This window comes from Eulemur rufifrons, chromosome 30 (genome assembly GCF_041146395.1).
Source record: "Eulemur rufifrons isolate Redbay chromosome 30, OSU_ERuf_1, whole genome shotgun sequence".
Taxonomy (NCBI): Eukaryota; Metazoa; Chordata; class Mammalia; order Primates; family Lemuridae; genus Eulemur; species Eulemur rufifrons.
The window spans coordinates 122576509-122603633 of NC_091012.1; positions in this window are offsets into that span (position 1 = coordinate 122576509).

Genomic DNA, 27125 nt, shown 5'->3' on the forward strand with positions numbered 1-27125 from the left:
TGCTTCAATCGAGTCCTGGAATCTCTCCACTGGACTCTTGGGCTCCTAAAGAGGTATTTCCATCTGTGATTGGTTGCTAAAATTGATGTTTCTGTGGGTGCATTAAGGGAGGAATCCTCTATTTAGTCATCTTTCTGCTGTCATTCTCTGAGTACTTTTATTTTCCGTTTTGTATGATTCTGAACTGATAAAAATTACTTCCTTTAAATATATTTATCTTTTCTATAAAGAAAATGAAATTACATACATCCCCTAAAATAAATAAAATCTATAAAATTTTAGTCATGAGTAAAAATCTCCAATAAATGTTGGTAAATTTTTAAACATCTAGTCTAAGAAAATTTAAATCATGTAATCTCAGTTTTGTAAAATATATGTTCAGCCTTGAAAAAATAGCTAATAAGTATGTCCAAACATCATATTGTACACCTTAAATATATGCAAGAAAAATAGTTAGGATAAAATTTCAAGGAAAGAAAAAAATCTGTGGATTCAGACAGAATGGGTAAAGTGGACATCTTAGAAAGAGGGTGAAGAAAGGAAATAAGCCATGAATTCACAGAAAGAAAGACTAGCATACAAATTTATTGACAAAAGTTTTATATAACACCAAATCTTCAGAAGTGAAAACGCAAAGACCCAGGAAAAACTGTGTATTTTTATGCTAAATCTGGTGAAAGAAGTGTATAGTTGTGGTGAATCATTATTAGACAAAAAGCATTATCATTTATTGGTAAGAAACTGGGGTAGAGGGGAATTTCAGCAAGGCTTGTTTGTATAGATACTTTCCCATGTCTCTGCATGACATTTTATCCCCCCAGGTATGGGACAGTATCTTCAGGGGGAAAAGGAGGAGGTCAGAGAGTGAACTTCCTAGGTTTTATGGCTTGTTTTGGGGATTCATTGCATGGGGAGAAATTAGGGAGGAAGAAAGTCGGAGAAAATTTCCTGTTTCTGGAGCCTGCTCAATCTCCTTTAGCTCAAATTACTCACCATGCCAAGGTGCCATACCTCAGAGTATTGTGTTCTGAGCCACAACAGACTTAACATTCCTTATATTTCAGATTAACACCTGAGAAATACCAATATTCATTTTTTTCCCTGAGTGAGCTGAATGGAAGCAGAGTGGATTCTATGTGGAAAAAAAGACTGCTCTCTTCCCTGTTCACTGTTGCAATGCAGAATGGGGAGTTTCAAAGTCCCTCCTTGAAACACACTGTTCTTTTTCCACAGAATCTGGCAAATTATGAGCACTGGGGCTGTACAACTTTTTTCTGTTCTAATGCACAAAGCCATTTCATACCATCTGGCTGTGGGCCAAATTGCCTCAACATCAAAAGCTGTTGCTTGGGTGGACACATTAAGACTGAGTGTGTTGGCACTGCTCTGTGATGGATGTCCCATGGGGCAAGCCTGAAATATACCCTATTCAATCCACTGTTATTAATGAATCCATTTCCATGATTATGAAATTCACCTGCAAATGCTAAACATCCAGAACAATTTCTTTTCTTTTTAATAAAATATAATGTGGATATAGCCTTTTTTGGAAGGCAATTTGGCCATTTTTTACAAAGCTTAAAATAATCTTACCAAATAACCTAGCAATCAGGCTTCTAGGTATCTGCCTAAGTGGTTTGAAAACTTATGTCCACAGGAACACCCGCACATGACTGTTTATAGCAGCTTTATTCATAATCACCAAAAACTTGAAGCAACCATGTCCATCAAAAAGGGAAGGCATAAACAAAATGTGGTGCAAGCATATAGTGAAATACTATTCAGTGACAGATGAATCTTAAATGCATATTGCTAAGTAGGAAAAAACAGTTGAAAAAGCCACACACAATATTATTCAATTTAAATTACATTCTAGAAAAGGCAATGCTATAAAGAGGGCAAATAGATCAGTGTTTGCTGCCAAGAATTTGGGAAGAGGGGTAGGTTGAATAGGTGAAACACAAGGGATGTTTTAGGGTAGCAAAACTGCTGTAGTGGTGGGTGCATGACACTGCATTTGACACATTCCATAGAATTTTACAACACAAAAAGTAAGCCTTAATGTTTGCAAATAAAAAAAAATCCTTTAAGAGGTTAAGGGAATCCCAGGATGAAATACATACTCTTATAAAGAATCTATATTACAAATGAAAGAAATAACCTTCTTAAAGGGAGCAAGGTTGATAGTAGAAGGTGCTGACCTAAGTAACTTTGAAAATGAGTAGTGACTGTTAGACTAAAGGCAAAAGGAACTGTGCATAAGCACCATTACTCTAGTTAATAAAGTTGTTTCCCCTGGGGTATGAGTTAATAATTCTGAAGTCACTATGCATGTATAGTGGAATTGGACAATTAAGGAAATGAATGTTGGATGGTGGGACCCAGGTTTTTCACTGTTGAAGAGAGAGGTTACAGATAAGCAGGGGGCAAACACTAGAATAATCCATGTGGTACTGGATTATAGTTGGAGATATTAGTATGAACTCATGTTTATTTACTATAGATATTAATACAAATGGATACACTTTGACACCCATCATCGTGGCCCACTCATGCTAACCAGAACCCATCATATGGTTACATTTGTCTTCAAGGAGATGGAAAAGGATATAAATCACATGGGCATCAGAAGAGAGGGATCCAGATGCCAGTAGTCATTTACCATATGTGGCACAAAGGCTGTCTGATACGAATTTGAAGAATATTAAGTGGAAAATCTCCTGGGGAAAAATCAAGAGGAATATTTCTTTAGAGAAAGAATATTTTGTACTTATTAACTTTCTGAAGTGCCTTTACTCAGATATTTTTAAGAGTAAAAAGAGAAAAGCATTGATTGGTTTTTTCTTTGCCTCAAGGGGTATACTTCAACACTGATGGATGTGATAGGACAGTCATGAGTCTTTCAATCCTACAGTAAAGCTATAAAGTCAGTACGCCCATCTAAATAAAAGAAGCACTTAAAGAAGTATGTGTAAAATAGTCGTTCATTTAACAAATATTTATTAACAACTATGTGGCAGTAGGAACAGAACTAAGATTTGGACCCAGGGATATTTAACTCTAAAGTCAGGGCCATTTTCTCTATAATATATAATTTTTGTTATTAGCAAAGATAGCACAATTGTATGTCCTATGTAGGCCTAGGGGAAAGAAAATAGGGCATCAATTTTGTTCTGCAAGTAACTTTTTATACTACCTTAATACAGACAGATTCCTACCTCTGCTTCATTTCCTATAATTTGAAGGGAAAGGATGACAACATGATGTTTAGAGGGGCAGTATACCTGATGTAGAAGCTGTGGGGTTGAATAGAACTAGACTCAAACTGTTGCTGCAAGTAATTGACATTCCATCCTATCAAAAATGGGGATTAGTCTCTCTCTCTCTCTCTCTCTCTCTCTCTGTTGTATAAATTTAAATGAGATAGTTTATATAAAGGCACATAGTACAACCTCACATTCTTTCAAATATCCATTTAACACCTAATTTGTGGCATCACTTTCTTAGGCAGTTGGAATAAAGTAGTGAATAATACATACAAAAATGCTTATATTCATGGACTGTTAATGAGGATAATCAGTGCAAGTTTCTCTCTTTTTCTCCAGATAGTATTTCTTTCACTTCCAAAATTGTGTTTATATTCTCTTCTCTTTTTTTTTCACTGTGCTAAATATTTTTGCTATCTCTTTTACAATTACTTTACAACACAGACATTAGCTCAGTTATACATATGGGGAAACTGAGGCCCAGAGAAATAAAATAATTTACCCAGAATCACACTGCCAAAAAGACTCAAAACCAGGGTGCAACCCACCTCAAAAGCCCATGCACTTTCCAGTGCTTGATGTCTCCTATTCATACCTAATTCTCCCACTGAGGCAGAAACCAAATACATTCTGTTAAGTGAGAAAAACTGAAACTTAGAGAAGACCACGCTTATAAGTAGTGGAGACAGTAAAAAAACTCAGGCACACTAAAAAACCTTCTGTTCTTTGATTGATATGGAATACTGGGCATGGTCAATTTGTTCACTAATATTCAAATATAAAATTAAACTATTTGTCTTTTTCACTCTATAATCCATTTATGGTATGGAAAAGGGCTGATCTATTTTAAGATCAAATTTTGTAACCAACAGAAATCTGATAGTGCCACAACATAATAAATACTTTCATCAAAAGATGATTATTTAAAAACATTTGCCTGATCCATGCCTATACTTGCTGAAACAATTGAAATTAAGTTGTAGATATGATGACACTACCTCATAAATACTTCATCCTTTATCTCCTAAGAATAAGGAAATCCTCCTACATAGTCCCCATACTATTATCACACCCAAGAATTTTAACAGTGATACAACAATTATGGCCAACATAGAGTCCATATCCAAATTTCCCCAAATTTCCCCAAATGCTCTTTTACAGATTTCTGTTTCTTCCCCAAGATCCAATTAAGGATTCCTTACTGCATTTGGTTGTCATGTCTCTTTAACTTCCTTTAATCTAAAAAACTCCCACCACTCTTTTTGTCTTTCATGATGGTGATATTTTAAAGAGTCCAGGTAGAATGTCTTGTAGAATGGCCCACATTATGATTTATATAAATGATTCCTAGTGATTAAATTCATGTTAAACGTGGTGTTATAAGAACTGTACAAACATAACATGTGCACTTTTTATTACAGTGCATTAGAAATCATATAAATGTTAGTTTGTTCCATTATAGTTAAGCTAAGTTTGAAGACTGGATAAAATGGTGTTTTCTAGCTCTCTTCAGAAGTAATTTTTTCCATTGCAATTAATAAGCAATTTGTGGCTTCATACTGTGAGAGCATAGTAATGTCTTATTTTCCTACATTTCAACTAATGGTTTTAGCATCCGTTGTTGATTCTTGCCTAAATCAATAATCATATCAGTGGTTGTAAAGGTCATTGGTAACTTTCTAATTGTATTGTTACATCTAAATTTATTAGCTAGTGTTTTACTGCAATGAAGAGCTTTCCTTTATCTTCTTTTTTTTAGTATTATTGTGGACTCAGGGCTTCTTTTTCATATTCTATATAATATAAACCATTATCATTATTATTCTTTTTGATATTCAAATTGTCTCAAAATTTATATAGTAGGAGCCCTACCAAGGCAACTCTTGTTTCCTGTTAGTGTGTCATACGTGAATATTTTAAATCTTAATGTAAAACATTATTTCTTAAAACACTAGAACAGATTTTATTATTCCAGTGGAAAAAATGCCTGTTCCTTTGTTATTTCCCTTAATAACTTAGAAATGATAAATCTAAGAGTATTTCTCCATTTAATGCAACAGATTGAGTAGAGTAAAAAAGGTGATTGAGTTACTTCATGGGTGATGAACTATTCCCAACAAACCAAACATCAAACACGTGTGTCACAGCTGTTCTCAGCTGCATTTGTGTCATTGGTGATCATTCTGAAAAAAACTGCAACCTTCTAATGAGGGTAATTATAAAGGGGGAAATTTTCACAGGGCTCTCAGGAAGCTTGCTAGTGTTCTTGAGTGGTATTGGATGATGAGTAATGATGATTTATCACTCTATACAGTTGTTCATAAAGCAATTCTCAATAAAGTCTTAATAATTTATCATTGTATAAAGTATATTATTTTTTCAGAATATTATGGGGGTAACAAATGCTTTGGTTACATGGATTCCTTCTGTACTGCTTGAGTCAAAGTTATAAGTGTGCCCATCACCCAGATAGTGTACATTGTACCAATTAGGTATGATGTCACCCATCCCCTTCTCCCCCCTCCCACCTGCATGATTTCCATTGAGTTTTACTTCCATATGTGCACATGAGGGCTGATTGGTTAGTTCCAATTTAATAGTGAGTACATGTGGTGCTTGTTGCAAAAGGTATTAATTTATCTTTTATGGTTGAGTAGTACTCCATGGTCTACATATACCACACTTTATTAATCCACTCATGAATTGATGGACACTTGGTTTGATTCCACATCTTTGCAATTGTGAATTTTGCTGCAATAAACATTCAAGTTCAAGTGTCGTTATGATAAAAAGACTTTTTTCCTTTGGGTAAATACCCAGTAGTGGGATTGCTGAATCAAATGGTAGGTCTACTTTTAGTTCTTTGAGGAATCTCCAACTATTGTTCATAGAGCCTGCACTGGTCTGCAGTCCCACCAACAGTGTATAAGTGTTCCTGTCTCTCTGCATCCATGCCAGCATCTATTGTTTTGGGACCTTTTAATAAAAGCAATTCTCACTGGGGTCAGGTGATATCTCATTGTGGTTTTGATTTGTATTTTTCTGATGATTAATGTATTATTTTTTAATTAGCCATATCATCCATAGCTGAGACACAGGCCACACCATCTATCAGGCAGAAAGCTTATTTAAAATTGCTGCTGCATGCTGTAATATATGTTTAATTTTTGGTTTTCTGTGACTACTTAAGTTAGCCATTTCATCATTTTGTGTAGAAAGCAAATGCTCATTGTTTTGAGTGTTTATTTACTAGCATTTTGTATAATTACTTACAATGAATGTTTACCCCTTGGGCTTAGTTACATAAAATTATTTTGTCATCTGAGTATGACTTTCACAAAGAAATAAATGATTTTCTCATTTATGGCCCCGTACATGGTACTCATAAACATTCAATAAGTACTTGTGTAAGGAAATAGATGAAGAATTTAAGAAAGGGAGGAAGATGCAACAGGGTGAGATGGCATCTAATAAAGATGCACCTTATGTTCTTTGGCTGACCTTATATGGTAGCCAGGCCTCAATCTCTCATCCTTTTGTTGCAAAACCTGGCCTGAGATAAGCTAAAATAGGCAATCCAACGGATGTGGTGGCAGATGTAGAAAAGTCATACAAGATTTTCATCCAAGGTAAAAGAAGGGGTCAAGATACAGGATAAGTGAGAAATAACTCATTGTTGTGAGCTTCTAACTAAAGAGCATGATAGGCCGGGTGCGGTGGCTCACGCCTGTAATCCTAGCACTCTGGGAGGCCGAGGTGGGCGGATCGTTTGAGCTCAGGAGTTCGAGACCAGCCTGAGCAAGAGCGAGACCCCAACTCTACTAAAAAATAGAAAGAAATTATATGGACAGCTAAAAATATATATAGAAAAAATTAGCCGGGCATGGTGGCGCATGCCTGTAGTCCCAGCTACTCGGGAGGCTGAGACAGGAGGATCGCTTGAGCTCAGGAGTTTGAGGTTGCTGTGAGCTAGGCTGACGCCACGGCACTCACTCTAGCCTGGGCAACAGAGTGAGACTCTGTCTCAAAAAAAAAAAAAAAAGAGCATGATAATCATATAAAGTATAACAATTCAGAGTTAGGGGGTTCACTGTGGAGAAACAGCCTTTACAAAATATTAAAGATCTGAAGCCAGAGGTATTTTTTCAGTGACACTTCTGTATTGATTTTGTTTTGCCCCTTGGCTGTAGGTGTATCCCGGCTGACTCTGAATTTGGTCTAGGAATCCAGCAATCCTAGAGTTTATAACTTTTTCTTTGGATGGAAGCACTTGGGTTATCAGTGTGAGTTTTTCCAAAAATAAAGTGGAAACCACTTATAAAAAATATTAAAAACACCTTAAGAAAATTAGTCACTTTCTCAATGCCAATAAGATTCTACTTGTTCAGAAAGTGTCCCAAATGCCCCTGTAGAGAAGGAAAGAAGAAAGCTGTGCTACTGTTGCTGTTCTCAATCTAGGTGGCTGCATTGTTTCTGTTACAGATATTGGGAACTCACATTAGGTATGTTTCTTCCTGACCTATAATCCTGCAAGTAGTTTCCTGATAAGGATTCACTGTAGTTTAGGAGCAATATGTATTCATAGCTGTTGCACCTTATTGATTTAAGTTGCTTTACAGCACTCATCACTACCTGAATGATTAATTATATTTTAAACCCTATATGTTCATTTGTTAATTTATTTAATTCATATTTCATTAGAATATAAGGTCCATGAGGGAAAAGACTTTGACTTGTTTACAACTGTGTCATCAACACTAGGAAAAGTAGCCTGGTACAGAGTAGCTGCTTAATTAGCATTTATTGTTGAATGGAACGCTGCTAGTTACCTGATTATGTGGGCTTAAGACCGTGTAGAATCTGTCTTATTCTTTGTGCTACCCATTCACCTGGAGCAGAGTACAATGCTGTCCTCATGGAAAAAGGCAACAAAGCTTTATTTGGGGCACCCTTGTGAGGATGAAGGATGAACCCCCATTCAAAGTGAGATCTTTGCTGTGGTAACTGGAGTCTCTATCTTTATTACAAAAGTCTTATCTCTTGCTCTATCCTTTCAACCTCAAAATTTAATATTTCACCTGAAATTGGATATACCAGTTTTGACTTCCCTTCCCCATTATTCTCCATTATTATTTTTACTCCTCTGTGTATATGTGGGGAGGAGAGGGCAGTAGATTTTCACTCTACAGCACTAAAGATTTACTTGGATCAACAGATGGCTTCGTCCATGAGAAATACTAGTCATTTTTATAGGCCACTTGAAAAATATATTTCCATTTTTCCTGCTGCCTATCCTGCTGAGAGATTTGTATAGAATTAAATGTATTTCCATTACTATAGCCCTCAACCTATTAATGATTGGGTATCTGCTATAGTCCTGTCATTTCTAACTAGCAGGCAATTCATCCTAGCAACTTGGTCAGTAATAGTAAATATTGCCCCAGAACATGAGCTGCAGAGAGAGAAAAGTTAAGGCATTATAAAAGAGGGGAAACCTCCTCTGGAAGTTTAGTACTCAGAAGGAGGGTATGGAAATGCTTCTAGACTTGAAACCCTGAACTCTACCCTCGAAACCCTGAACTCTACCCTCCAAGTTAATCAAAGGAACACTCTCCTGATTTCAAACTCTGCCTCACATAGGGTTACACCTAGTCATGAATTTCCCCAGCTTGGTGTCACAACTAACTACGTTTGCTTTTGTGAAAATTGCTAATGCAAGAATTCTGAGAAAATAGATCTAAACTCTCAATTGCATAAAAAGTGCTACAGGTTTTGGAGGGAACATTAACAGAAAAGTGAGCACAAGATTGCATCACCTAATCTGGGAAGAGGAAAAATATCAAAGGCACAAAAAAACAGTACTAAATAGCAAAAAGAAATCTTCAAAGTGTCCTTGATGATGTTAATATTTTAAATATAGGTTATTAAGTATAAAATGTCCAATCTCCTTAAGTACTAAGTTTGACAGTTGATAACTCTGGCATTTCTCTTTGACACTTCTTTTTTTATTTTTATTGTGAAGGCACATCCTCAGTCTCTCAAATGCATGGTTTGGCTTGCGATTATCTTTCACATTTATTTTTTGAGCAATTTTTGTGAAACCATGGATAAGTCAAAAATTCATGTTATTTTCTAATATGAGTTCTATCATGGAACCAATGCAGCACAGACAGCTCGAAATTGTCAATGAACTGTTTGGGAAGGATGTGGCTAATGAACACACAGTACGTCAATGGTTTGTGAAGTTCCGTTCCGGTGATTTTAATCTTGAAAATGAGCTACGTGGGCTACCTGAGTACAAAGTGGATAATGATGAGCTGAAAGCTATAGTTAAAGCGAATCCATCTCAACGTATGCATGAATTAGCAGCAAGGTTTGTGCTACTATTCCAACAATGTTGGACATTTGTTTCAAATGGGCAAGGTAAAGAAGCTGGATAGATGGGTACCACATGAATTAAATGAGCATCAGAAGAGAAATAGTCTTGAAGCTTGCCTTTCTTTGCTGTCACAACATAAAGACAAACCATTTCTATACTGTATTGTTACATGTGATGAAAAATAGATTCTTTTTGACAATCAAGAGCATTCATCACAATGGTTGGATAAAGATGAAGTGCTGAAGCACAGTCCAAAACTGAATATTCATCAAAAAAGCTAATGGTGTGTATTTGGTGGTCCAGTGCTGGTATTATCCACTACAGCTTCATGAAACCTGGTTGATTGATTGCAGTGGATGTCTACTGCAACCAACTAGATGAAATGATGAGGATGCTTGTGTTTAAGCAGCTGAGATTGGTCAATAAAGACAGGCCAATCCTCTTGCAAGACAATGCTCACCCACATGTTGCACAAACAACACTGCTCAAACTACGGAGGCTGGACTTGAAAACTCTCTGTCATCCACCATATTCACCAGACCTTGCACCACTGACTATCACTTTTTCTAAGCTTTGGACTAGGTCTTGCAAGGAAAAATATTCAATTCTTAACAAGCTGTGGAAAACGCCTTTCGCAATTTCATCGCCACTTGCTCTCCAGGCTTCTTCACTGCTAGCATAAACAAGCTACCATTAAGATGGCCAAATTGTGTCGATAGCTTTGGTGCATACTTTGATTAATTGTACTGCTTCTTGTTTGACATATAATAAACTAAACTTTTGATTCAAAATAGGACATTTCATATTTAATGACCTAATAATTTTATAACACCCAAAGCCCTTCATTACACAACATCAAATTATTTAACATGATAAATTTATAGTAATGTGCATTGGCTATACATTGGATCATGATTAATATGTATATCTACGTTTGTGTGCATTTATTTGCTAATGTTTCCTCTACCTGGAATTCTTTTCTCTATCTCTTTTCTCCAACTAGTAAAATCACCCCCATATTTGCAGCTTACATGAAGTATATATTACTATCCTCTCATTTATTGCTGTAGAAACAAAAGGTAATAGAGTTTGTGTTTTTCTACCAATTTAATAGCAGTTGACACAAATTCTATTATACAATAGCATAAAATAAAATGTTTGACTTAGAGATATATCTGGATAGAGAAGCTAAGCTCAAGGAAATGTTAATCATAATTTATTTTATGGCTCCCTCTTTCGTTTCATTTTGCTCTACATGAGACTCTGTGGTGAATGAAATAATAAGACTGATGAGGACATTGGTGATTATTTCTCCCCTGGTTATCTTCCAAATTTAACAATAGCAAAAATTATCAGCTCTTTGGGCCCAGAAAAAGTCATAACAGAGGAGATACTGTGAGTTCTAGGTAGCCTGGACTCTTGTGTTTCACCTTTAGCCTAGCAACATGCTAACCCACCCACCTATCTTTTGTCAAGTAGCTGTTAAAAATCAGAAAAAATTGCATGCAGAAATGTACCACAATTTAAGTGTATCCAAGTATTTTATATTGTCCAGAACTCCTGGAGAAAAAATGTTCAAATAGAAGCAAATTGACAACTATGCCAGATAATGATAATAATGATACTAACAACAGCAACGATAAACAATAAAACATACAGAAGCAAAGAAAGAACATGTTTTCCCTAGTTATGAAGTTCTCATCTTTCCCATTTTCATTTGGTCTTGAAGAAAACTCTCTTTGAATTCTATTTGTACATTTTTAAGACTGAATGTCCTTTTTATCATGATGAACCAAGCATAATTAGAAAAATGTAAAACCCTCATAATGACTGAAAAATAAAGAAAAAAGTTAGAGCTTGTCCTTTTAAGCAATAACTTATTTTTAAGCACAAATGGCAGTGTATAAATACATAATAGTTATGACACGGTGAAACAATGAATTTAAACAAAGATGAGTATGCCTCCCAAATAGAATTTCATCAAAGAAAAATGTAGTTGTAAGTAAATTAATCAACATTCCCCCTATTTGTTCTAAAACAATTCTGCATTTTGTCTTTTCCACCTAGTGCTGGATTTATGCTGTTGTTTCCTGTTGACAGAGATTGACTAAATATTGCCCTGGTGTAATTTTCCTGTAGCACTAATTATAAATGTATCACTGGAATATTGTGAAAGCAGAAACTCTTTTGGGAAGTCAATCACCTAGACTGCATAGTAATAAATTAAAATCAACAGATGAGAAACTAACTTCTTTCTCACAAATAGAAATGTCTTTCTTGATCCAATTGAGTTCACATGTTACCAATTCACAGTCTAGGGTTTAATTTCCATAATACATTAATATTATTAATATATATTACATGCATTTAAACTCTGTTACTCTGGGCCATAGAGTATATCACATCCACAGCAAAACTGTTAAACAAATTGTGATTCTGTAATTAAGATAAAATACTCATACACTTGATGTACAGTACTTAATTAAATCTGAAGTAGAAAAAAAGAGAAAGGATACGCACACACACACACACACACAAGACCAAGTAAAACTAGGGAAACCTGAACAAGATCAGTGTATTATGTCAATGTCAATAATTTTCTGGTTGTGATATTGTGTGGTAGTTTTGCAAGATGTTGTCATTGGGGGAACTGAGTGAAGGGTGCACAGGCTCTTTCTATATTGTTTCTTACAACTGCATGTGACTGTAAAATTTTCTCAATAAAAATTTTACTTAACAAATACAAGAAAAAAATTTACCTTGTATTTAACAGAGAAAGAGCTTTAAAAATGAGAGCAGAAGATAACTAAAATATTAATAGAAGCACAAAATCAGAGACTTTTCAGGACTATATTCAAAAGCCAAGAGTATTGTATTCAAAGAAGATAAAGGTCCTACACAATTTTATTTTACTCTGGCATGAAGTGACTATGGCTGGAGTCAACAGCTTCAATAACTTACATTTTATACTTTCGGAAATGCGCCTATGGATTCCTTGGGTTGTTTTGTTTTGTTGTTTTAGTTAAGCTGTAATAAGGTCGGCCCCAGTATAAGCTTACCTTAAATCATGGATGTTGCTTTGTGTTTCAGTGGCCATGACAGGAAGTAGAAATTAGCAATGTATATTATTGAGGAAACTATAGAAGCTTAATCTAATCCATTGTTTGTATCTTTTTCCATCTTGTTCATAGTTTTGAAATTTATAATGCTTTGATAAAAGTTATCAATTTTTTATAGATATCTATTCTCGCTAAATTCATCCATTAATATGATTTTTATGTAACCTCAACTAAAATGTCAAGATTATTCTATCATGGAAAAAATTCCAACAAGCTAGCCTCGTTGAAACTCCCTTATATGTGACTTGCTCCTTTTGTCTTGTTTCTTTCAGAATTGTTTTTTGTCTTTGATATTTAACTGTTTGATTATAATGTGTTTTGGTTTAATCTTGTTTGGACTGAATCTGATTGGACCTATAACCGTCTTATACTTGGATATTTATATATTTCTTCAGATTGAAGAATTTTCTGCTATTATTTCTTTATATAAGCTTTCTATCTCTTTATTTCTCTCTTCTTCTTAAACTCCTACAACTCAAATATTTGCATTTTTGATGCTATCCTGTATATCCCATAAGTCTTCTTTAGTCTTTCATTTATTTTTTCTTTTTTTCTCCTCTCACTGTGTATTTTTAAACAAAATGTCATGGATTTTACAGACTTTTTTCTCTGCTTGATCAATTCTGCTGTTGATGATCTCTATTGATTTTTCATTTTATTCAATATATTTTTGGCTCCAGAATTTCTGTTTGGTTTATTTTTTATAATTTCAATCTCTTTGTTAAATTTTTATTTTGGTCATCCATTATTTTCCTGATATATTGAATTGTTTCTCTGTACTTTCTTGAAGTTTGCTGACCTTCCTTAAAACAATTATTTTTAATTCTTTGTCAGAGATTTTGCATATCTCCAGTTCTTTTGGGTCAGATACTGGGAGACTTTTATGTTCTTTTGGTAGTGTTTTGTCTCCTTGTTCTTTCATGCTTCTTATTGCCTTACATTGATGTTTGCACATTTGATGGAGCAAGCACCTTTATCAGACTTGACAAGCTAATTTCACTATGGAAAGGCCTTCCCATATAGGGATGTGTGAGGGCACTTTCTGGGTGGGATTCAGCCATTCTGGCACCAGTGAAGGTTCCAGCTGGGTAGTACCTGTGTAGCTCTCTCAGCTCTGTCAGATGAGGTCAGTAGTGTTGAAGACTGCAGGAATCTTCAGTGGCCAATACCGTGGATGTCCACAGTGGAAGCAAGGGTTATTGGGATGTGCAGTGGCAATGATTACTTAAGTTCACTTGATCTCTTTTTCTCCCACCAGGGAATTTGTGGCTAAGGGGATTCATCTTGACACTAGGTCATGTCTGTGGGCTCATGTGCAGTGGCAGTGGCACCAGTGTCTGATGAGTGGTACCCATGGAGCAGCCAATGGAGCTGAGGCCTGAAGCATGACAGGCATGGAACGACTATATCTCTGGGATCTGAGGTGTTAATGGCACTGGTGCCAGTGGTGCAGACACCCCTGCTGTTGTGTTGGTAAAGGAATGAAAAGCATGAATTTTTGTGAAGCAACTGGAGGAGCTAAGAATGGGAACACAGGTGTGCATGGAATCAGAGTGTTTCTGGTGTTGACGTAACTTTGGTGTTGGAGCAGGGCCTAGCTCTCCATGGCAGCTGAGCTGTTGTCCAGATCATGGGCATGCACTCTGGGGCCCAGGGTGAAAATTAGCTTGCTTTGTCAATGTCTCCATTATCTAAGGCATGGCAGGGCCCAGTGCAGCCACAGAGGCTGGGTCTAGAGTGTGAGGACTTGTGGGATAGCTGTGGATCCTGGGTCCTGGACCAACGAACACCTAGGGGTGGGAGAAGTGGTGGCTCCCTTCCAAAAGTGACTCAAAAGCAACCATTTTTTTGTGAGGGAGCACAGAGTGTGTGGCTGTGTCTCCCTCTCTGGGATTCCCTGGTGAAAATGGCTGTTAGTTACCTCAGTAAAAGAGATGACAGTGTATTCTGTGAAGCAGGCCACTGGACACCATAGCACTTCCTGCCACATAGCTGATATCAATAGCTTCTACCTTTCTTTTGCTCTTAGACATCTTCTGGTGTCTCAGGTAAGTTAATCTCATCAGTTATCCTTTCTATGTGGATATTTTCCACTTTTTTGCTCCATGGTGTTGCTGCAGATTCCTTAATGGGCCCTCTAGCTGTCTCTGAGTCATTTTGGTTTGTAAATAGCTATTTATATTTGTTTTTTTTGTGTGTGTGGGAGAATGACGCCTGTTATCTCTTACTTCACTGTTTTGTTGACATCACTCTCTGATAATCAACAATTTAAAATGATAGTTGTCATGAGATAAAAATACATATTTTATAGTTTTTAAAGCAGATAGAAAGAAAACATAGTTTAAAAACCATAAAATTACTAATGAAGTAGTAATTATAAAATGGTAAAATCAGACAACTATAATTTAAAAAACACACATACTATGAAAAGTAAAACAGCCTCACACACTTGTTGCTCCACAAATTTTAAAATTACTGGAATACTAAGATGAAACATGATTGGTACTAATTTAAAATCTCACTAGCATTTTTTGGCCGTGTGAGCTACACTACAAGTTTACCAAAATTGAGCACTGGCATCTTTTACAACCTGATTGTATAAAACAAGATCAAATACTTTATAGATTAAATAATTGAGGTCAACTTAAAAGGCACTGAAGAGTAAAGCTCCATGAATCAGTGGCAGACTCTTTCATCAACAAATATGAAAATTCCTGAATAGCAGTGTTTTAACTCATTGCTTTTGAAATACCTTTTCTCTACACCTCAGAAAATCATTTTGTAAAATTCTGTACTTTTGCTCACATTTCTTTTTAAGTTATCATGTCCAAATTGCAATATTAAAATAATTTCAAAGGAAACTATAGTATATTACAAAGAGTGACATTTTAAAATTAAATTGCCATATCACTTTTTAGGAATTTTTAATGAAATAAAAATAACATATTACCTTGATATCGATTATCACTTGCTTAAACATAAACAAATATACTCACTCTGAATAGTTGTAAATATTATATCCATCCTTTTATTAAATTTTAATTAGCATTTCCATTCTATCTCTCCCACCAAATTTCTCATAATGTGATATACTTTCTCCTTATAATTACTCTATTGGTATAATATTCCAGTGACTAATATGTGTATATTTTGAAGTATTGTTTTTTAATTTGCTATGACAGAAGGCTCTAGGTATGAATTTTTGCTTCCTGAAGACTGATGACAGAGTTGTCATCATGATACTAATTAGTGCACAATTGATCAAAAGAATATGAACATATGACAGAATTTTGACAAATAATTATTGAACTTGAAAAAAGTTTTGAAATTTTGCCCTTAATGAGATGGCTGTTGTTTTTCTTTTCTTTTTTATTTTTTTAATATGCATATTTATGTTTATACGTTATATATTTATGTATTCCTAAATGGACATTACTATTGCTAGAATGAGATGGGTTGGAAATAGCTTTTATCTTGATTTTAAAATTTTATAATAGAATGTTGACAACCCTGTTCACAAAAAAATGTATAGAAATAGACGTTTTGGTTTTAGCCATTCAATTCTTTGAACTCCTTCTTAGTTGTATGTAAAAATAACCTAGTGATCCACCGTCAAATATCATTTTAATGATCTATTAGCTGACAGCTTGATTACATTCTCCTTCAATTTCTTGGAAAGCAATGAAGTAGAAACCATTTGTCTCACAAAATGATTTGTTATCCAATAATTAGGCTCATTCACTTTCCCCAAACCAATATGATTATAGCAAATTCTTCCTTTGTTTGGTGTCCTTAAGGTTTTTACCACCTGAAGCAATCTTTAGGAATAGAGTAGTTATTCTTTCTTTTACAAGAGCTGCAGGGAGTTGTCAAAGGGGAGGAGGGAAAGAAGAACGAGCACATCCATCACGTGTGCCCTTCTTAGTCATATCCATTTTAAGAAAAACTATAGAAGTTTACGATCTAAAAATCAAGATCTTTGTACAATCCATGTGTTTCTATTGTTGGGAAGTCTTTTACTGAGCCAAGGGTACACATATTCTAGATAGAAGACTTCTAACTTAAGTCAAAATAACATTCATTATCCTAAGATTGGTAGTTTCTGGGTTGGTTATGTGGCTCCACAGTGTCTTCTGGTACCCACACCCCTTCAGTCTTTCACTGATCGTATTTTGATGGGTACAATAGCTCCAAGCACCATACTGTCAAGTGGCAACATCAAAAGCAGAAAACAAGGGAAGAGGGACTATAATTTTTCAGGGAGAAACAATGTTCCCAGAGGCTTCAAGTAGATTTTCCATTTACCAGATAAGGGTATCATGCTCAAACTTATATCAATCAAAGGCAAAGAAAACAATATTCCCATAAATACAACAGACCAATTGTCATTCAGCTCTTGATTAACTGCCATGCCCCTATCCAATCAGAATTTTTTAGCAAAAAATTGGGATGTAGTACCAGATATTGTCAGTGCTTTGGACATACCCCCTACGATTATTTTATCATTTTTGTACCCTTCACCATTTTTATGTGCACCAAGCACTTTCACTCTCCCCCATGGCACCTATGTTTTTGTTTTGAGGACTGTTATCAAGCTGCCAGAACCTGCTTTGCTCATATGCACAAACAGCCAGAAATGCCTGGGAATTTACTGTCCTCTTCCTCCTTCCTTGCCAGGAGATGTTTAACCAATAACTGACTGATATGGGGAGTATAAGTACTCTAGCTCTTTGCGCCATGATGGCAACAACTCTCAAGTGTGATTAACATTATCTCTAAAGCTCCTCTCAGGGATTCAACCAAAGTCACCCCCCATGGGGTTTTGCTTGATATTGCACCCTTGTTAAGCCCTTCCCCATATTGGCCCCTTTTTCTTACTCTCCTAACAATTTTCACAGTAATACTTTGTAGAAAATCACTTTTACATGAGTCTTTTCCTCAGGATCTGCTTCTGAAATGTTCAGCATAATACAAGAGAGTGAGCTATTGGGTAGTAATCAATATTTTCTGAAAATCCCAAAACAGAGACTCTTGGAGAGACCAATGAGTCTTCAGGAAGCAGACAAATAAAGCAGCTTACTTCCACAACATATATAATTTTTAGACAAACTCATTCCCTAAAGCTTTCTCAGTTTGGAATAGACAATTTTTAGAATAAATTTTAAACCTATAATGCTTTGGTTTACGAAGTATAGCTTGATATAACCTTATCGCACAACTTCCCAAGTTGGTTAAATGAGATAATTAAAAATTGAGGCATCTATGAAAGTAGAACTTTGCATATTTAGACTATGAAAAATGCATTAGAATTACTTTATAGTTCTTCAGTAGGACTTAGAGTAGTAAAATTATCTCTTCATGTTATGCAAACCATGTCCCTAAAATGATAAGACTGATTCTCCAACTACATATGGAAATCTGTTTTATTATTTGAAATGTATCATATTACTTTCTAGTAACACTTCATATGAGGAATCTCTATGTTAATTGCAACATCCAGTGGAAAATTTGCATTTTAAATTTACTAAAATGACTTATTAAATTATTTTCAGCTAGTAAGAGTCAATACATAGGTAGAGCTAGATAGATGAGAAAGATGGAGAGACAGAGAGAGAAATATTATTTTTATTTCCAGACACAGATCCCTATGAATTAAATGTGATTTTCTCCATTTTGCATATGGCTAAAATGAGATTCAATAAGATTAAGGTATTTTTCAAATATATACAGCAAACCAATAATAGAGATGAGATTTCAACACAGGTTTATATGAATCTTAAATTTGTGGAACTATATCATTGTGACTATGCCATTTTATGGAACAAGAAATTTATCTCTTTGTGGGGAATCACCTTATATATTCTGCTGAGGTTATGTTAGGGAATGCACAGTGTACTTCCATTTCAGTCTCTAGGTATGATAGGCAAGACCACGAATTGGAGCAAATTAGAGAAGAAAACAGCCTAGCAGTGATGGGTTCAGGAAAAAAAAAATCCATGAGTGCTTCTGCCAAATGATCTCATGACCTATCTAGCCAAGGTGTAGTAACATTTGTATTAGTTCCTGTGTATTCAGGAACGTGGCAGAAAAGTCAGAGACTAATTCTCCATAGAATGCAGTAAGTCATAGGATGGAGGTTCTTCCAAACTCCAGTTGGTAAATTGGAACCATCATCTGAATTTCACAATGGCAGAGTACAAAATTCTTACCTCTAAAGAAAAGAGACTGGATTAAATGTATGTAATTTTTTGTCAAAATATGCTTTAGTTTGTTCAGGTTGCTATAACAAAATGCCATAGACTGGGTAGCTTGTAAATGAAATTTATTTTTCAGTTTTGGAGGCTGAGAAGTCCAAGATCAAGGCACTGGCCAATTTGGCATCTGGTGAGGGACCATTTCTCAAGGACAGCACTTTCTGCCTGCATTCTTCCACAGCAAAAAGGGTCAGTTATCTCTCTAGAGTCTCTTTTATAAAAACGCTAATCCCATTCATGAAGGCGCCACTCTCATGACTTAATCATTTCTCAAAGGCCCCACCTCTTAAAACTATCACATTGGAGATTAGGTTTCGACATATGCATTTTAGGGACACAAAAACATTCTGACCACAGCAGGATACCACAATGGTATTACTTCCAGTGCACAGTGAGATATTTATTATCCCTGAGAAAAAAGAAAGAAGTATCTTGTTATAGAAATAAAGGATGTATTGATGTAAGAAAGAGAATAGCTGATGCTGCATTATCTATATTTTCATACTACAGTAGCAAACTTAAAAATTGAACATCTTTTAAACATTCTTCAAATTCCGTGGCTATCTTTTGCACTGGGAATTTTTCACTGACCACATTTTATCTTTTGGCCTCAGAATCCTATCATCATCCTAGAATCCCTCCCTCTTATTTGTTTATCTCCTTTTTCCCCCTGGCTACTCTTAAGTTCTTTATAGCCAACTGATCAGAGTCAAAATATCCTCTCCTTATTTTTTTGATTAAAATTTTCATTAACATAATTTACATTATACAAAATTCACTCATTGTAAGTGTGCAACTCAATGACTTTTAGTAAATTTATGGACTTATGCAACCATCACCACAATCCAGTTTTAGGGTATTTACATTATCATCCTCCCCCCAAAATCCCTCATGTTCATTTGTAGTCAACCCCAATTATCATCCCTAGCCCGACAATCATTAATCTTCTTTCTGTCTCTATACATTTACCTTTTATGGTCATTTTTTATGATTGGTTTAGATGATATGTTGTCTTTTGAATCTGGCTTCTTTTACTTGGCACTATGTTTTTGAAATTCTTCCATGTTGTAGATGTATCAATGCTCTGTGACTTTTGACTGATAGTGTGCCATTGGATGGAGTGTCACATTTTGTTTATCCATTTACCAACCAATGGACATTTGTATTGTTTCCAGTTTACAGCTATTGTGAATAATGTTGCTATGGTCATTTGTGTGCAAATCTTTGTGAGGACATAACTGTTCACCTCTATTTAGTGGATCCCCAGCAGTGGAATTGTTTGATTAAATGTTAAGTTTAACCTTTTAAGAAGTTTCAAACAGTTTTCCAAAGTGGCTGCACCATTTTATATAATATTTCCAATAGCAATGTGTTAGGGATCTAGTTTCTACATGTTTCCCCAAACTTTGAGTTTTCTTAATAGTGTGATTGAAGCCCAAAAGTTTTTAATATTATGTTCAACTTATCATTCTTTATTTTATTTATTTTGCTTTTGGTGTCTTATTTAAGAACTCTTGGCCTAACTCAAGTTCAAAAAGACTTTTTTCCTGTGTTCTCATCTAGAAGTTTTATAATTTTAGCTTTTATATTTAGATTTAAAATCCACTTTGAGTTAATTTTTGATGTGATATAAAGTTAGGGTCAAAATTCATCTTTTACATGTGGATGTTGAATTGTCTTATAATTATTTGTTGAAAAGATTTCCCTTTCTCAATTGAATCACCTTGGCACTTTGGTTGATAGTCAATTGTTCATAAATTCAAGGATTTCTTTCTGGATTTTACTTCTGTTCCACTGGTCTATATGCTTGTCATTATGTCAGTATCACATTTCCTCAATTACTGTGGCTTTATAATAAATTTTAAAATGGGCAGTGTAAGTCTTCCAACTTTGTTCTTCTTTTTCAAGATTGTTTAGCCCATTCTAGACCTTTGTATTTCCATATAAATTTTAGGATCATCTCATCAATTTCTACCCAAAAAGCCTGCTAAGATTTTGATAATTATTGTGTTGAATCTGTAGATAAATTTGGGATGAATCACCAGCATAATAATGCTGAATTTTCTAATCTATGTCTAGAGCAAATTTTTTTCATAGGGAAAAGTGAGTGCATTCAATATAAGAAGTGGTTGGCATTAAATTTATAGACTTCCCATTCATTCTATGAATATTAGGAACCATTATAGTGAGAAGTTTGATAGAAGAAGAATGAGAAGATTTTATTCTGATCTCTCCATTTTTCTCAGTTACATTAGTAACAAGGTCACCACTTGAGAGGTAGAACAAGAGTGAAAAGGCTTTGTGAAATGGTCTTTAGGGAGTGAGAAAATGAATTGACTAAGGGAATATGAGATTATCGAGAGTCCACTTTTACTGTTTTGGGGAATCCTGAGACTGTTGTCATATTAATTAGCCCAAGCTAACTTGCTGAATGTATATTCTGTCAACCCTATATCCCAGGCAATAGCCAGTACCAGCCAACAGCCAGCACCTACCACTAGATATGTGAGTAAGGTCAGCTAACTTCGGCCACATAATTAAGCCTTGCCAAAACCACCAGAACTGTCCAGCTAAGCTCAACCCAAATCACAGACCCACAAAGCCATGAGCTAAAAGAAAAAAAAAATGTTGCTTTGAAATTTTGAGATTTGCTGCCCAGATTGATTTTTAATCAATAAAACACAATATGTACTATGGTCAAGCATTGTTTTTACTGTTTTACATTTATTAGTTTATTCTAGGGTAACCAATTTACCCCAGTTTGTTCAGGAACTTGTTTTAGGGATGAAAGTTACACATCCCATGAAACTGCTCAGTCATGGAAAAACCTGGACTGTTGGTCACCCTATATTTAGCCTTCTCTCTTATTTACCTCATTATGACTTCAATCTTTTGTGTTGAATGTAAGGTACATAGAGGCTTGTACATAGGAGGAAGGATTTGATATACCCCCTCCATTATCATCTGGGTGATCTTGAGCAATTATTTAGAGTCTTCGTTTCCTTGTCTGTATATTGGCGATAATGATATTACCTACTCACAGCATTGTGGGGAAAACAGATAAGCTGTGCTTAGAAGAGTTTCTGGGTCTATAACAATTCACTATTATCAAAATTACTGTTAATTTGTGGTAAAAACTCTATTAATAAAGTGTGGACAAAGTTGAAGATAATGTTGCTTTCAGTGCTATAGGTACTGCTTTCAATAGTATGGCATGAAAATGATCATTCACAAAGCAACTGACATCTTAGCTTTAGCTGAAATTTAGTATTTTAGATCTGTGATAGTGTTAAATTGAGTTAATTTAGAGGGAGGAGGGAAGGCTTTGATTCAGTACTTGATAAACCTATCTTGGAGAATTCATATGGTACTGCTTGCCCATGTATGCCTGGTGAGTGGAAGTTATGAATTTTAAATAACAAAATTTAGTCATAATCATAGCAACTCATCTCCTGGAGATTAAATATTAATAGTCACTTTCAACAAAATAAGATGAGTATTTTTGGTAAGGGTTATCAGTCTTTCAAGGGAAATAATAACAGATTTAAGCAAAAAAAACCTCCTAAAAGCTCCTATTATTTTAGAGAAGAATAGTGAATGTAAATTTTGCCATGTTACTGACATCCTTTAAATAGAATCATAATTAAAATCTGCCTTCTGGAAGAAATATTTCACCTCATTCACAGTGTTAGCCTAATGATTATGTGTTTAACTTGCTTACAGAATATGACCTGATGGCCAGAAAATATAAAGGAACAAATTCTGCCAATTAAGTGGGTTCCAGGGGAAAAAAGGGAAAAGAAGAAAAAATGATATTAGAAAAAAGTAAAATTAATATATATTAGAAAGCAAATTTATGTTGGCTATTTTAAGAGAAAGGAACATGGTAGACATATAAAATGACCCATTAAATCTATCTATCATTCCATATATTTAGAGTTAGCTAAAACAACATAGAAGTTAATTGGTCTCATCTTTACCCGGTTTCCCTGGAACCAGAAGTTCTATGAAATAGCAGAAGCACTGAGGATTTATTTTATTTTTTATATTTTTAATATTTTTTGAGACAAAGTCTCACTCTGTTACCCGGGCTAGAGTGCCATGGCGTCAGCCTAGCTCACAGCAACCTCAAACTCCTGGGCTCAAACAATCTTTCTGCTTCAGCCTCGCAGAGTGCTAGGATTACAGGTGTTAGCCACCGTGCCCAGCATTGAGGATTTATTAAGTGTCTTCAACATTGAGTAAAGAATGCCTAGTCTTCTTGTGAAGGGGATAAAAAAGAAAATATGTAAAGTTCATATTTGAAAAGTGTATACTTAATACAAGCTTGTTTTAGAACCATAAGTGAAAGAATAAGAATTTGAGTACATACCGTGTATGTGTGTGTGTGTGTGCATGCGTGTGTGGTTGCCACTGACTTCATGAGCTGGTCAGCTTCATGAGCTGATTTGTTGCCATGAATATTAAGCAGAATTTACCTCACATCCCAGGGCAGGCTCAGCATGATTGCAGCATTTTTTCACCTTGCTTAGTTTCAGTAGATTAACCACAATGATCAGCTAGCTCTCTCCAAATAAGGTTGGCATCATGGTGTGTGAAGGTACATTTTTCTCCAAGCTTTTCTAATTATAATTTCCTTTCTGCAGATTTTGTCCTGTCTTTCTTGAGTCCCTTTGGAATATGAGTGTTTGCTTTATCCATTTTTTCTATATATTAATATTAACAAGACATATGGAGTTGTAAATGTAGAATCATTATAAACATAAAAGTTCTTGCTCCTTAAAATCCCTCTTAATGAGTAAGACGCTTACTCTGTTGTCTTAAGGAGTCTTAAGAATTCATTACTTTGATATATTTCATGGCAAAGAATTATTATATTTTTAAATATAATAGCAAATTGATTGCCTAGGCCACTGCCTGTATAATTTGTTTGCTGAGACTAATTCATTATAATTTTTCTGACAATGAAAGAAACAAATGGTCATTTTGGAAAACTAACAAAATTATGTATATCTGTAAAAAGAAGAAAGTATATGAATCATTTAATTTCCATCATAGCTTTTTCTGTGCATTTTTCTATATATTTCCCACAAAATTGTAATTATACCACATATACTGCTCTATAAATTAGGTTTTATACATTTTACATGACACACAATATAATCCTAATATTATAATGTTAATAGTTTCATCATGATAGTAATACCCACAATGGATTGAGTGCCAAGTTCTAATCTAATAATTTACAGACACATGTCAATAATCTTCACAGTAACAATTTGAAGTGGGTAATATCTTCATTTTAAAGATAAGGAAATTAGGACTTTAAGAGAATAAGTAATTTGGTCCTGGCCACAAAGATAACATATGGTAGAGTACTGACTCAAATACTGGAATTATGGTTTACAAAATATGCATTTTTCATAACTTTCTTTTAAAGCCTTCTGATATTATTAAATTGAAAGGATGAAGAATTTATTTTACCAGTCCTCTCTTGTTGGCTTTTTAGTGGTGTTTCAAAGTTTTCAGTGTTGCAATTTGCCTTGTATAAGAACCTTTATTCACAATTCTTGTTATCCCTTTAAGACAAATTCCTAGAAATGTAACTACCAAGTTAAGCCTTTGAATGGTTTTAAAGCATTGTCAAACTGTACTAAAGAAAGTTTTTTTCAAATAGATACCATTCCTCTGGCAATGTTTTATTTTAAATATTGCTTTACAAAAGTCCTTTTAATCTTTTTAAGGATAATCTAAATTAATACAGATGAACATTCATAATTTCATCATATCTAATAATGGGATATATATGTATATATATACATACACATATATTTCAAACCAATGATATTCTTTATTTACAGTATATATTTATTTCACCACTTAAATTTTGTTGACTATAGTTCTTCTTTTCAATTTCTCATTTATATACTTTGCCTTCCTTTTTCTTTTTTTTTTTTTTACAGTAGTGCATTTATTTTTTCTTAACTGATTTTTAAAGCAAACTCTTTGTTGAAGTATTATTAGTTGATGTTTAGGATCATTCCTTTCTTTCACAGTATTATAAAATTAACAGGGAGAATGACATCACAGAATAAAAGAAAAATGTCCTTTGCAGCCAATCATAAGCATGTAACTAATTTCTGGTCAGCAGGTTACAGTGAAAATGCTGTGTGGTAGATACTGGGAGCCTTCTCTTAGTGACTCAGTCCTGTGGTGATCTATAGTACAGATCTATTCTCAAAACTGCAATTTATTAGTCAACTTCTGCTCACCATTTCAGTTGCCTACAACATTAATTTTTTCTTATGTGTTTATGAGTTGGCTGTGGCAGCTCTTTTTCAGGCAGGATATCATGTTCAATTATGCTTCACAGATCTATTTTTCTGAGATGCAAGCTGAAGTAGAAACAACACCTTAGGGCACGCTCTCTTCATGATAGATGGCAGGAGCTCAAGAGAGTGAGTGGAAATGCAAGATTCCTCTTAAAGCGTCTACCCAGAGCTGGCATTGTGTCACATTTGTTTGGTGAAAGTGGATGAGGTGGGGACATATTTTCTGCCTGTTCTACTGAAAGGCACTTCAATGTCACATGACATAGAGCTTAGATGTGTATACAATCATATAACATGGAAGAAGCAAAGAGTCGGCAGCAATAATCCAGTCTACCACACTCAGATTGTATTGTTTCTACAAACCTCCCAAGAATACTGTGAGGCATTGAATTTCCTATAAAAAGTTCCTTTCTCACTTGAGTTGCTTCTCTTCTCTTAACTGTCTATGCGCTTTGAGTGGAGTAACCACTTACCAGGTTTGTATCACCTTAAATCAAATATGAATAAATAGATATTGCAATACAGTGGAATTGAGAACAATCTTATGGATACCATAATAATTCAAATTCATAAATGCCCAGGGAAAAAATTAAACCAATAGAGTGGTGAAGAATAAAGAGATCAGAGTGCTATTCTAAATATGGTGGGCAACGATTTATGCATAGTGAACATGGTAAATGGGAATATCTTAAGGGTTATCAGGAAATCTAAACCAATCATTAATTATGGATATGATTACTGATAAATTTTGGCCTTCTGAGAGTGAGCGGAGAGGCTGCTGAAAAAAAATTATAGGTAGATATGCAAGTAGGCATGTATATGTACACCCCTTCTTCATGTACAAAAAATTGTATTTGTTTTCCAGAATGATTATTTTTGATTAGTTCTGTAAAAACCCTCAGATAGGTAGGAGCAGGTGGGAGATATTTTAAAAGAGGCATAAAAAGGTGAGTAAAAGGGAGAACTAATCAATGTCACAAGAGTAAAAATAGATTCAATTCCATTCACACTGTTACGAATGCAGGAAATAAAGGTTGGGAATTATTATTTTCCACATTTAATTTTGGAAGAGTGATTTTCTCTCCCAAAAGTTCTGATTTCTCTTGTATCAACTTTACCTATTCTTTATGTAGTATTACATTTTCCCCTTGTACTCATTTTTTACCCACTTCAAGGGAACTGAATACATTTTCCAATCAAAATTATATGCAACTCTATTAGGCATAGCTTGAGACACAGTATGAAATACCTTTCAAAATGATCTCCTGGTATGTATTTCTTTTCTCAGACACATATATTATATTCCTAGAAGCATATAGGAAGGATGGAATAAGATTGTATTCAGTAATATAAATAGTGTCATGAGCAGGTCCATTTGTCCTATACCTAATTCCACTCCAGCAAATATCCATATAAACTTCTATTTTGTTCTTTATGGTGGTTGATATAGTCATAAAAAATGTAAACCTATTAGATTAAATAGCCCTGTTTAGGAAAACTAAATTCTGTATGTGCTCAATTGGGAAATATTGATATATCATTGAAAACCACGGAAAATTTTATATCTTTATTTATTTGGAGCCAGGTAATACAACAGAGCTCACATGTAAAGCTAAAGGCTATGAGTTGTGTTAAATATGTGGGAAGAGAAGACAGAAGAAAGATATAGTGTTTCTTAGAAATACCCTGCAGTAGAAGGATCAGAGGACAAACAAAAAGTGTTAATAGAGTCATGAAGAAACAGTCTAGGGTTAATGCACCTAAGACCTAAGAGG